This window comes from Triticum dicoccoides, chromosome 3B (assembly GCF_002162155.2).
Source record: "Triticum dicoccoides isolate Atlit2015 ecotype Zavitan chromosome 3B, WEW_v2.0, whole genome shotgun sequence".
Classification (NCBI taxonomy): domain Eukaryota; kingdom Viridiplantae; phylum Streptophyta; class Magnoliopsida; order Poales; family Poaceae; genus Triticum; species Triticum dicoccoides.
The window spans coordinates 728,941,100-728,953,232 of NC_041385.1; the positions used below are offsets into that span (position 1 = coordinate 728,941,100).

At 46.4% G+C, this 12,133-nt stretch overlaps 2 long non-coding RNA genes across 2 annotated transcripts; one reads left to right on the top strand and one right to left on the bottom strand.

The window, feature by feature from the left end:
- The first annotated feature begins 211 nt into the window (after positions 1-211).
- On the top strand, positions 212-4,508 carry LOC119281966. The gene is made up of 3 exons (XR_005138591.1): positions 212-395; positions 4,044-4,300; positions 4,377-4,508. It is a non-coding gene; the product is annotated as an uncharacterized LOC119281966 (long non-coding RNA).
- Positions 4,509-5,704: 1,196 nt separating this feature from the next.
- On the bottom strand, positions 5,705-6,854 carry LOC119281967. The gene is made up of 3 exons (XR_005138592.1): positions 6,736-6,854; positions 6,045-6,132; positions 5,705-5,962 (listed from the first exon to the last, which is right to left on the bottom strand). It is a non-coding gene; the product is annotated as an uncharacterized LOC119281967 (long non-coding RNA).
- Positions 6,855-12,133: the final 5,279 nt, after the last annotated feature.

Sequence of the window (12,133 nt, forward strand, 5' to 3'; positions counted from 1 at the left end):
GCACGAGAGGTGGTGGCCAGTGGGGACAAAATTACTGTTCTGACCCTTAAGGCAAACTAAATCCCGATTTGACCTCGTTCCAAAAAAAATTTCGTTTCTGACCTTTTTCGGTGACGCCAAGGTCCCTGGCGTCTGGGTTACGAAGCAGACGCCACGGTCCCTGGCGTCTGGCCCCTGGCCCGCACTGCCCGCCTGCCCGTTGACCTGCTGACGTGGCAAAGGGGCCAGACGCCAGGGTCCCTGGCGTCTGGCCCCGGTAAGTGGATAACCCCACCGGGAGAGTGTGTGGGTCCCACCCCACACACTTTCCCCAATCCAGCCCGAGCTTGAAGAAGAGCTGCTGCCTCCCCACTCTCTCTCACCCCTCAAGCTCCCCCTCAAATCCTCTCCAAAAGGTACATCCCTTAGGTGGATCTTTCCATCACTTTGTTGCTCTTGTTAATCTCTCCCAAATCATCCAATTATTTTTTGTTAAGTCTTGTCCTTTTGGTTGCATTTTATACATGTTGGTGGAACCCTAGTTCATGTTTTCTCCCCCTTATGTTAGTGTGAATGGCTTGGTTAACTTTGATAATATAGTGCTATGCATGGTGTGTAGTAGGAATATATGTTTGTTGAGTAGAAAGATTGGGGGTTAGGGTTAGTTAGTGATTAGGGTTAACTTTGCTTAGTGTGTTAATTAGTGATTAGTGATACTTTTGTGGACATCGCCAATAATTTAGTGTTGATATGATTTGGATATAATAAGATGTATTTGGATAAACACCAATTCTCATTGAGGTCTTAAATGCATTCATGTAATTTTTAGATGGAGAGACTTTTTAATGTTCATTACATTGACAAGGAGGCATTCTTGAGTAACAATGCCGACACGGGTGAGGAACCATTGGTTTTTGATAGAAGCCCTAGCTATGAGGATGTTGTTGCAAAAGTGAGACAAGTCTTGAAGTGGATGGACACCAATGTTGATGTTAAGTTAATAGGAAGGTATGATGTTGGAGTTGGAGCCAAATCTCGCTTGAAAAGTATGCCTATCACCTCGGATTTGCATTGGGATGTATACAAGGAAAAAGTATCCCAATCGGAAGACAAGTCACTTGAATTGTTTGCCACCACTGAATCTCCTCGGTTTACCTTTGATTTGAACCGGCATGTCTCTTCCCCAATGGATGACATGAGCGAGAGGACAATGGTGCCACTTGTTGAGCATAGGGTTGTGGTTGATGCCCCCAATGTTTATCCCCCACCATGTCCCCGTGTACCAACTATCAAAGCAAATGAGGTTGAGTTGTATGCCCCCAATGCTTCTAGCCAACCACCAACTAGCCAAGCAAATGAGGTTGAGTTGTATGCCCCCAATGCTTCTAGCCAACCACCAACTAGCCAAGCAAATGAAGTTGAGGTGATTGCTAGTGACGGAGTAATTCAAGAGGATGAAGATGCTTATGATGATGACGAAGAGCAAGAGGAAGGGTTTCATGGCAATGATGTTGGTGACTTGGATGTGTACATAGCGCAAAAGGACATGGATCGTGACTTGCCTTTTAGGCGTCAATATGCGTATGACTCGGATGACGAGGGTCCAGTTGAACAGTTGGACGAGGATGGATTCACAAAGGAGGAGAACCAAATCCACTTTGAGCTGACGGGCTTACAAAAAAGAACTCACTTATTTAAAGATCTCGGCCTTGCCCATAAAGCTGTTGTTGATGGTGGAATGAGAATGACGGCGATTGAGCCAACACCATGCCCGGATCCAGGAGAACCAAGGGTGGAGAATGAGGACGATAATGCTTATTTGAAGAAAGGATTGAAGTTTCTGAGCTTGCCTATGCTGAAGTTTTGGTTGGCTGACTATGCCATTCGAAACCATAGGCCAATTTATGTTGAGCACTCCGACATGAAATTGCGTTACACCGTGGTGTGTGAGCAAAAGGAATGCACATGGAAGGTTCGTGCAAGAAAGCTTAAAGAAACCGAAGAATGGGTGTTAACAAGTTGTGATACCACTCATAGATGCAAACCGCCATCGAAACGACTTAGAAAGACACACCGTCAACTCACATCTGAGTATCTTGGATACAAATGGATGAAAGACATAGCCTTTGATCCCACTATGAAAGTGAGGTTTCTCATGCGGACGGTGAAAAAACAATTTGGTTATGAAGTCAAGTATGGGAAGGCATGGAAGGCAAAGGCAAATGCTATTAGGATGTTGTACGGTGGTTATGAAGAAGCATACAACCAGCTCCCAAGGTTGTTGGCCGCCATTGCACATAGGAACCTGGGCATGTTTCATGTGGTCGAGGATCACGAGGGAGTGTTCCACCGTGCCTTCTGGAGTTATGGACAATGTGTGGAGGCGTTTCAGCATTGTCGTCCGGTCTTGTCTATAGATGGCACGTTCTTGACCGGTAGATATAAGGGCACACTAATGGTAGCAATGGCGCACTCATCAAACGACAACGTGTTGCCATGTGCATTTGCTTTGGTGCCTTCCGAGCACCAAGACAACTGGGAGTGGTTCATGGGTCATGTTAGGCACAACGTGATTGGGGCTAGGGAGGTATGCATCATATCGGACCGACATCATGGCATACTCAAGGCAATGGACATTGTTATTCCAGGATTTCCAAAGCTTCACCACAGATGGTGCATGAGGCATTTCGTGGCCAACTTTTACCGGGCATGTAAGAGCAAGGAGCTCAGCAAAGACCTTACCCATGTATGTGTGGCCTTCACCACCCAAGGTTTCGATGCTCGGTACAACAAACTCTTTGCAGCGGTGAACAAAGGGGGAAAAGACTTCTTAACTAGGAATTTAAGTGAGAAGCACAAGTGGGCACGCGCTCATGACGATGGTGGTTGGCGATATGGCGACATGACGAGCAATCTCGTAGAATGTTTCAACAATGTGTTGAAGGGTGCTCGTGCTTTGCCGGTGACTGCAATAGTGGAGTACACCTTCTTCAAGCTTAATGAGTACTTTCAGAGGCATTCTGAAGAGACTGCAAAATGGATAGGTGAAAAAAAGGATTATCCGGAAAAGGTTGATGAATGGTTGCAGTTACAAGCAAGCAAGTCTTCACGACAACAAGTTATCGTATTCGATAGACTTGAAATGATCTATCAAATTGATGAGCCAGGTGGCACAACACGAGATGGTAGACAATATGGTGGTGCTGCATTTGAGGTGAAACTGAAGACTCGGTGGTGCCAGTGCGAGAGGCCTAGTAAGTATCATTGGCCATGCTCGCATTTGATAACGGCGGCGAAGGCGAGAAACATACATGTTAATGATGGAAAAACCGTGAGGATGCAAGAGTTCCATGTGGAAGCTACTAGGTTGACATGGCGCCAAGATTTCACCCTTTCTTGGACCAATCACAGTGGCCTGAGTACCATGGCCCTCATATTAGGCCAGACCCTCTTCTGAAGGTGGAGACGAAGGGTAGAAGGAGAACTAAGAGGTTCAGGGGTGATATGGATGACCTGGCTGGATACACTGGCATGAAACAATTTGGTAGCGGTCATTTCATGGAGGCTCCTGACATTATCAACTGTGGGGTGTGCGGTGAAGGGGGACACAATGAGCGGACATGCAAAAAAAAGAAAACCAAAAAAAGAAAAACAAGTCGTGGAGGCGGCACCGATGGTGAAAGAGGTGGAAGAGGTGACGGTGGTGGTGGTCGAGGAAGAACGAGTGTCAGAGGTGGTAGTGGTGGTCGTAGAGGGAGCACAAGTGCTAGAGGTGCTAGTGTTCGTAGAGGGAGCACAAGTGCTAGAGGTGGTGGTCGAGCTAGCACAAGTGCTAGAGGTGGTGGTCGAGCAGGCACAAGTGCTAGAGGTGGTCGTGGTCGAAGAGGAAGCACAAGTGCTAGAGGTGGTCGTAGAGGAATGGTTGATAATGGATCGGCCTTCGGTTATTTGTTTAATCCAAATGGTTGATCTAATAATAATGGTATATTATTTGTTCATACAATTCCTAGCATTTATGCATTTGCTCTCTTAATGTCTTGTGCTAACAATTGTTCTTTTTGTAGGCATGGCTTCATCCGGTTCCAGGACGAGGCCACCGTGCGCGGACCAAGAGGACATGCCGAAGACGTGGTTGGAGGCCAGTTTGGACAAGAAGAAGGAGAAGGATGTGCCCACACCACCATGTTGGTGTGGTGATGTTTGCAAGCTGAAGGTGTCCACTGACCGCAACAAGTCATGGACAGAAGGTAGAAGGTTTTTCGTGTGTCCCAACTATGCACATGATCGTCGAAGGCCAACTAACGCATATGACATACCACCGGTATGTTAGGTGTACATATAAAAAATATCAACAAGTTGTCACTCATATGTCTAACAAAATCATGGTTTATATGTAGTCCCCTCCTCCACTTTGCAAGTACTTCACTTGGATAGATCACGAGGTACCAAAAGATATCCAAGAGGACCAACGTGCAGATTGGTTACGGAGGCAGCGCCTATTCGAGGAGTCCTATGCACGGGGATTGGAGCGGGAGCGTCATGAGAAGGAGGCTCGTGAGCGCAAGAAACGTGAGCAAGAGAGGGCACGCAAAGAGAGGGCGGCTCGTCAAGAAGAGAGGGCAAGCAAACTTGCAAGGGCTCGCGATGCACGAGAGGAGGACGAGGCACGTGACAAGAAGGGAAAGTGGCCCCGGACTACTCAGTAGACAAATGGAAAGGCACCGGCGTCGATGATGAACTGTCGAGACTTTGTTTAATGCATGAACTTATTATTCGAGACCTTGTGTGGTCATGAACTATTTCTGTCATTCGAGACTATTTGAGATTATGTGCAAACTATGTTCGTCATTCGAGACTAGTTGATATGCTTTGTTCATATTTTTGGTTGAGAGTAGCATGCTTTGTTCATATTTAACAGTGTTTGCTAGTTGTTGCTAAGCAAAAACTTTAACAAGCTGTGTGCAAAAACACCAGGCCCACACCCAGACGCCAGGGTGCATGGCGTCTGCGTCTGCCTCCCAGATCCAGACGCCAGGGTCCCTGGCGTCTGGCTTGCTTTGCTCACGCAGGTGACCAGACAGGCCGTCTGGTGTGTCTGATGGACACCCAGACGCCAAGGTCCTTGGCGTCTGCCTCCCAGATCCAGACGCCAGGGTCCCTGGCGTCTGGCTTGCTTTGCTCGCGCAGGTGACCAGACAGGCCGTCTGGTGTGTCTGATGGACACCCAGACGCCAAGGTCACTGGCGTCTGCCTCCCACACCCAGACGCCAGGGTCCCTGGCGTCTGGCTTGCTTTGCTCACGCAGGTGACCAGACAGGCCGTTGACGCACAGAAGCAACTCTCTACCCTGCAATTCATGAACACACCAAACTTATGTATTTGAAAGAAGACAACATGATGCAAGTATGTTAGAATAGGTCAAACAGACTACCATTTCGTCATGCATCGGTGCGTAGTCAACATGAGCCCCTCTGGTGTCTCTCACAGCCGTGTTGAAGGTATGATAACCTTCTGCAGTCTCCGGGTCTTCAGACACCAACTCCGACCACTCCTCGTGAGTCCAACCTGGCTTCAGCTTTAACCGGTAACGATCCGCATACCACACTTGATACTTCTGATATGCTGACTGATTGTGAGGTCTATTCTCTGATTGCACTAACGTGTCTCTTTGATTCCAAATTTCTATCCACGCACGTGTCTCTTTGATTGCACTAACAGCTTGTCCATTGATAGGAAGGCCGCTTATCATAGCCATGTCCTGTAGGGTCATCGTCATCTCCCCACATGGAAGGTGGAAGGAGTGAGTCTCCGGCCTCCAACGATCCACAAGTGCGGTCAGCGCCGCGTGGTTCACCGGCGGAGCGCGTCGCTTAAACTGCAACACGAATGGGAGAAGACCCAATCTCCGAATGTAAGGCTCATACCGCGGGTCGTAATCAAAGTCATCAGCGGAATGACCCCTCATGCGCATAGCAACTACAACCTGCAAATAAAGTGATGTTTTAATAATCAATACAAGAACACAAATGAGAAACAACGAAAATTGACCCAGTCTTGCTTCTTACCTGTCCATTTTCAATGGCACGAGCACGATGCTCCTTATCCCACTCATCGATTAATCCGTCATACCAAGGTCCATCACCATCCGCCATCCTACAAAAAAAATTCACAAACATCTATGAATACATGAACAATATCAAACAATTTCCTTCTCCAAGTTTATTCCATATGAAAACACCATTCTTCTCAAACATAACCACATCATTTCTTTCTTCTACATATGCACACATATCATCTAGAGTACCAAATTTCACCATCAAATATATTTCATTATCATCATCCGCCATTCTATTGAACAAATCATGTCACACACAATAAGAAAATTTCATCATCTCTTTTGCATAAATTTTTTTGCCAACAATAGTATGCCAACAATAGGATTATCTACACATACACACATCATCTATCAAACCAAATATAGTATGCCAAAGTCTATTTTACATACACAAATCATATATTCATCACCCCTCTTAATTCAAAAAAAAAATCCTATGGACAACATATACACAAAACCGAATTGATTTTACCTACATGTTCAACTACACATCATCTACTGCATACCTAATCATCTATCAACTACACAAAATTTTCTAAAAATAAGAAACCATCTACTCATCTAACATCACCTAGTGTTGAATAATGCATCCAACCAAAGAGGGGAAAACAAAAAAATTTGGAGGGAATGGGGGAGAATACCTCAAAGAAGCTTGGGGGGGTCCGATCTGTGAGTTTGAGGGGTTGATGGAGTAGATCAAGGGGGGTGGTGGTGGGAGGGAGAGAAGGGGCGAAGAACAGAGCCCTCTGTTCGTCGTGCGCCGCCAGGAGAAAGATGGGGATGGGTGGGCTGGCCCGCGCGGTTATCCACTTAACGGGGCCAGACGCCAGGGACCCTGGCGTCTGGCCCCTTTGCCACGTCAGCAGGTCAACGGGCAGGCGGGCAGTGCGGGCCAGGGGCCAGGCGCCAGGGACCGTGGCGTCTGCTTCGTAACCCAGACGCCAGGGACCTTGGCGTCACCGAAAAAGGTCAGAAACGATTTTTTTTTTGGAACGAGGTCAAATCGGGATTTAGTTTGCCTTAAGGGTCAGAACAGTAATTTTGTCCGGCCAGTGGAAGCGCCGTGGTAATTGGGTGCTGCCATTCAAAGGCCCTGCCCACTATGATGGTTTGCTCGACGCATGGGTCGGGCTCCACCTCCATTCCGCTGACACGGGTGATGCTGAGGGGTACCTTTGTGCATGCCACATCATCTGTGGCCGGCAGCCGCCAAAGTGGAAAGTGGGCAGGGAGCAGCTTTTTCTCAAGCAACCACACTGGAGACATCTCGATGCAAAACTCGTTTACATGGGTGAGGGCAAGTACTGCCACGTGGAGCACCTCCGACCTGAGGGAGCGGACACGATGAAGTATGTGCTTCGTGTGACCACATTCATTGTCAAGTATGACAAGGACGGTGAGCTCACGACCATGGCTCACCGGCCTGCTCGCTTCTACAAGGCGCCCAGCTATGACGTGCAAGCGTTTTGGATGTAGTCCATGCTCAAGCTTGTTCATCTACCAACTTTTCATGTTTTCTGCTTTTTTTTTGCCCCTTCTATTTGATGAGCTGCCGTTTGTAGGTTCTTAATAATGATAAGAGTTAATGTGTCATATCAAATTCGATGGTGGCTCTCTTATCTGTTATACGACTAGGTTTTATTACATCTGATAATTTGCTCCCAAACAATATGTGCCTCATAATACTTATGTTCATGATGTTATGGAATTTAGCCTCGCATTAGAGTAGCGTTCGTAAAAATGCTACCCCCTTGTCTGGTTTAGATATACTTTTGTAAATTCTGTGGTAACTTACTAACTTTGTTTCACTGTTGGTATTTGATGATAATAATGTATCGTAAATATGATGAAGTGTGATCCATTTGAGGATTGCTTGTATAGTTGTTTCCTTACCAAAAGCATATGAGCTGCAGATGTAAAAGATAGAAAGATCCACATAAACTCCAAAGTTGCCGTTAAGAATTGAAAAACCTAGGTTTGCTAACCTCTCGAATTTGTGAAGCAAAAAGGAGGAAACTTAGTTTGTCTACTATTGCTGTGAAGAGACATGGTTCTGGTGCCGACTTTGCTAATGTATTCCTTGCAAGCATTTATTGCATGATCTACTTTAGAGCAACTACAAAGGTATCTTCATCAGTCAGCAAATCAGTATGTACTACACGAGAAGATTTCTAGTGGTACCGGGCCTTAGCTGATACTCTACAATGGATATAGGTAGGATCAGCATCCTTTATTAGTGTTTTGATATCTCTCTTAGTGATAGCGTCCCGGATTCCTTTACCTGGATCTGGGCCCGATCTGGGCACTACTCTGCTAGTTATGTCTACGATATGCTTTGCCAAGGAATCACACAATTCTCTGAGGCTGTGTGTACTGTGTACATTGAAATGTTAGGCGCCTTTAAAATGCAAGATCTTTACTTGGCTAGCGTTGAAATATAGTCTGTGGGCGTCGGACAGGCGACTCCGCCATGAACTTCAACATTTGCCTTCTCCATGCTTTGTAAATGGCCAGGAGAAGGACATGGCGGCTTCATATCCTAGTTCAACGCGTTGTTGCTAGGGAAGTTTGGCATCAATGCTTCGCTTCGCTTGCAAGTGGAGGTTGACATCCCCACGGTCATGGACGACCTTAATATTGATGGCTTCGCTCAATGGCCTGTACAAGATAGGTTACAGTTAGACTCTGAGTAATATTGTGTTTACATAGGATATGGAGTCGTGTCCTAATAAGACACTTGTATCCTAGGCCTCTCATATATAGCGGGGGTAGACACACGATGTAACATATGCCAACATAATAGCACAGGCGCGCAAGGGGAGCCGGCGGCATGTGCCGGCGCCCGGGTGACCGGTGTGCGGTATTGTGACGGTGTCACGAGGAGAAGCGCCTGTAGTTAGGCCCCGGAGATGTAGCCATATCGGTGAACCTCGTTAACAAATCTCAGTGTCGTGCCTCGTGCGATTGCTTGGTCCTCGAATGATCAACGGTATGCCTTGAATTTATTCTAACAAGTGGTATCAGAGTAAGGTTACGAGGAGGCTGCGGTTCTGTTGATCTTGAGGAAGGAGCGAAAGAATTCGTCAGATCGAGTTGATCGGACAATAATTTGACGGTGTGGCGAATATATCTGCTGCAGATAGCGATCGGAAGCAGGCTATGGCGTCAGGCGCGTATCTCGGGAGTATTGCAGATCGGGTCGGTACCAGATCGATCTGGCGCGTCTCGGCGGGATGCAGCAGAAAAAGCAGCGGCGACACGGATCGATTCCGGATGATGATCTGGCGTGCAACGGAGGCGGACGGAGCGTGCAGCGACAGCCGGCCGAGAGCCAGGGCAGCGCGGTGGTGGTGGGCTGAGGCGCAGAGGCCCGGGTGGCAGCTGGCCTAGCAGGCCAAGGCCCAAGTCATGCGCAAGACGGCTGGAGGCAAGAAGCTAGCGTGCAAACTTCCAGGAGCTGGTACGTGGCGTCAGTCGCGGTGGAGCTGATGAGCGGGCAGACATATGCCTGGTTTGCTGCTTGTTTGCTGCTGATGTACTGATTAGAGGAGAGATTTGTTTGTTAAATAAGAAAGAAGCCCACATCACCCCAGGGTTTCAGAAACCGACTAATCCACCCCCTCACCTTTAAAACCGGTTAATTAACCCCCTGAGAGCTCTAATACTGGTCAAATCGCCCCCTAATCCCAATTCGGGTGGTATTCGCCGGTGGTTTTGCTTGCGTGGCTCTCCACTATTGCCACGTCGGCTTGGTAGGGTGGGTCTCGGACTTAACTGCTCCTCCTGTTTGTTTGGGCCTCGTTCCCTTCTTTCCTTTCGACAAGACGACATCATGGCGGCGGGGCAAGACGTGATGATCGCCGGCTGAGGAGAGCAACACGACTACTCCAGGTGAAGCGCTCAGCTCCTCCATACCCAGCAACAATCCTTTGTGACTGTATCGCCAGCTGAGGAGAGCAGCACGACTACTCCATTGAAACTGTTGCCTCCAACAATCCTTTGTGAATTCAGATGTCACACGCCTACCTAAATTGTCCTGGTTCCTGTTGATCAGGTGATTAGTACTAACGCACGCACCACAGTTGCACCGGACTAGTGTGTGTTTAGTTAATGTGTGTATACTGTGATCATCTCTATGCACTTGAACAGTCTAGGTTCTGAAGATTTTAAAGCAGTTTTTTCAAATTCAGAAGATGCGAGTTGGCTCCCTTCAGGCCACTGTCATTTTCCAAGTTGTTGATTGTTGCTCCATGACTAATCTGGACTGACATCTTAGTATTATTTTGATGGTACTTGTGTGATCATAATTAAGCAACCGGCCGGCCGGCGAGCTACATTACAAATTGAAACAGCTACTCTGCAATCAACAGTTCTCCTTTAGACACTTGCTAGAATTAACAATCAATAACCCAGGTTGATGCCTGCTTGCAGGTATTCTAGAAGTAATCATTTTTTTTTGCTAAATGCCCTGTATATTCCAGGCTGCATGCATACCTTTAGCATGAGCCGGATGGGAGAGTATCTTAAATTTTGAATAAACTAAACTCATATCAACTCTGTTACGTACGTTTCAGAATTTTTTAGTATTCAGAAGCAAATAATAATATGTGCTCCTAAACTCATTTTAACAGGACGTTTTTATGATTGACTGTACATCGATTCAGAGGTTTGATTGTTGAAACAGTTTATAGGGCTCATATATGTGTGGTTTTTCACGGGTTTGATTGCATAGGGATTCAATCTAATCTATGTGCAGAGGGCTTATATATGTGTTGTATTTTGTCTTTGTTTCGCAGATATGAAACCACTCGTAGATGCAGAGGAGATACATGAGGTAGCTGAAAATGCACATGTATTTCATCGGCCACATAAGTTGCCAGTTTGTAGGAAGATTGTGAAGGGAAGTAGCTCCATGGCAGGAAAATCAAAGGTGACTGAAGGAAAAAGAAATAGAGGAGGTGAAGATGAATCCACAAGCAGTGATAGTGATTATGAGGTTGATTTAGAAGAAGAAGACAATAGTTCTGTTGATGATGAAGAAGCAATTGAATTCAGAAAATATGCAAGGGAACTCAAGAACAAAGTCAGGAACAAAATGCTTGGAGAAGAGGATGAGAAAGCAGTTGATGTGCCAGAGGATTTCCTTGTCCCAGAGGATTGCAAGCTTGATAATGGTGATGGTGATGTCACACCCTATTTTGACAGTGCAGATGATTTATCTTATGATGAAGCAAGTGATGGGGATGACATGCCTAAGAGCACTAGTAGAAAAACACCTAATAGTCCCGGTTCGTGAGGGCCTTTAGTCCCGGTTCATGAACGAGGACTAATGGGCCGTTACTAATACCTCCACCCATTAGTCCCGGTTCAAACAAGAACCGGGACTAATGTGCCTCCACGTGGCTCTGTGCGCCGAGCCCAGTCAGGGGGCCTTTGGTCCCGGTTGGTGGCACCAACCGGGACCAAAAGTCCATGTTTTTTTGGGAAGTGGCTGCTTTAGGGGTTTTGGGGTTATTTTTAGGTTGTTATATTAGCTAGCTAATAGAGAGAAGTGCCCTCTCTTATATCTTCGTCCTTGGTTTACCAACGCTGCTGCTATATATGTTCATTTTACCCGCTGATATAATAACTCATGCATGCTCGCATACATCAGCATATATAATAACAAGTACTCGTCCTACTAATCATGCATCATCATACAACTTCTACTCGTTATTAATAATAAGTCATACGATCATCATCCTCATAGTCATCGAACCCAACCCTACATAATTGTTCTTAACACATGATCATCAGTATCAGGTAGGACCTAAACACCCTTAAGGTAAAATAGCATAAAACAATATAGACCCTGACTCTCCATTATGAAGAATGGCGATCATCCTGTCTCCAATTTTTGCCCTTCGCTGAATGTTGCTTCCAAGAAGCTCCTTACGACTGTCCATACATTTTTTCCATTCTTTGATTGTCATGTCTCCACTTCTTTTAGAAACCCGGTATGGACAGTTCAGATTCGTAGGAAGACCTGGTTGTATGTTC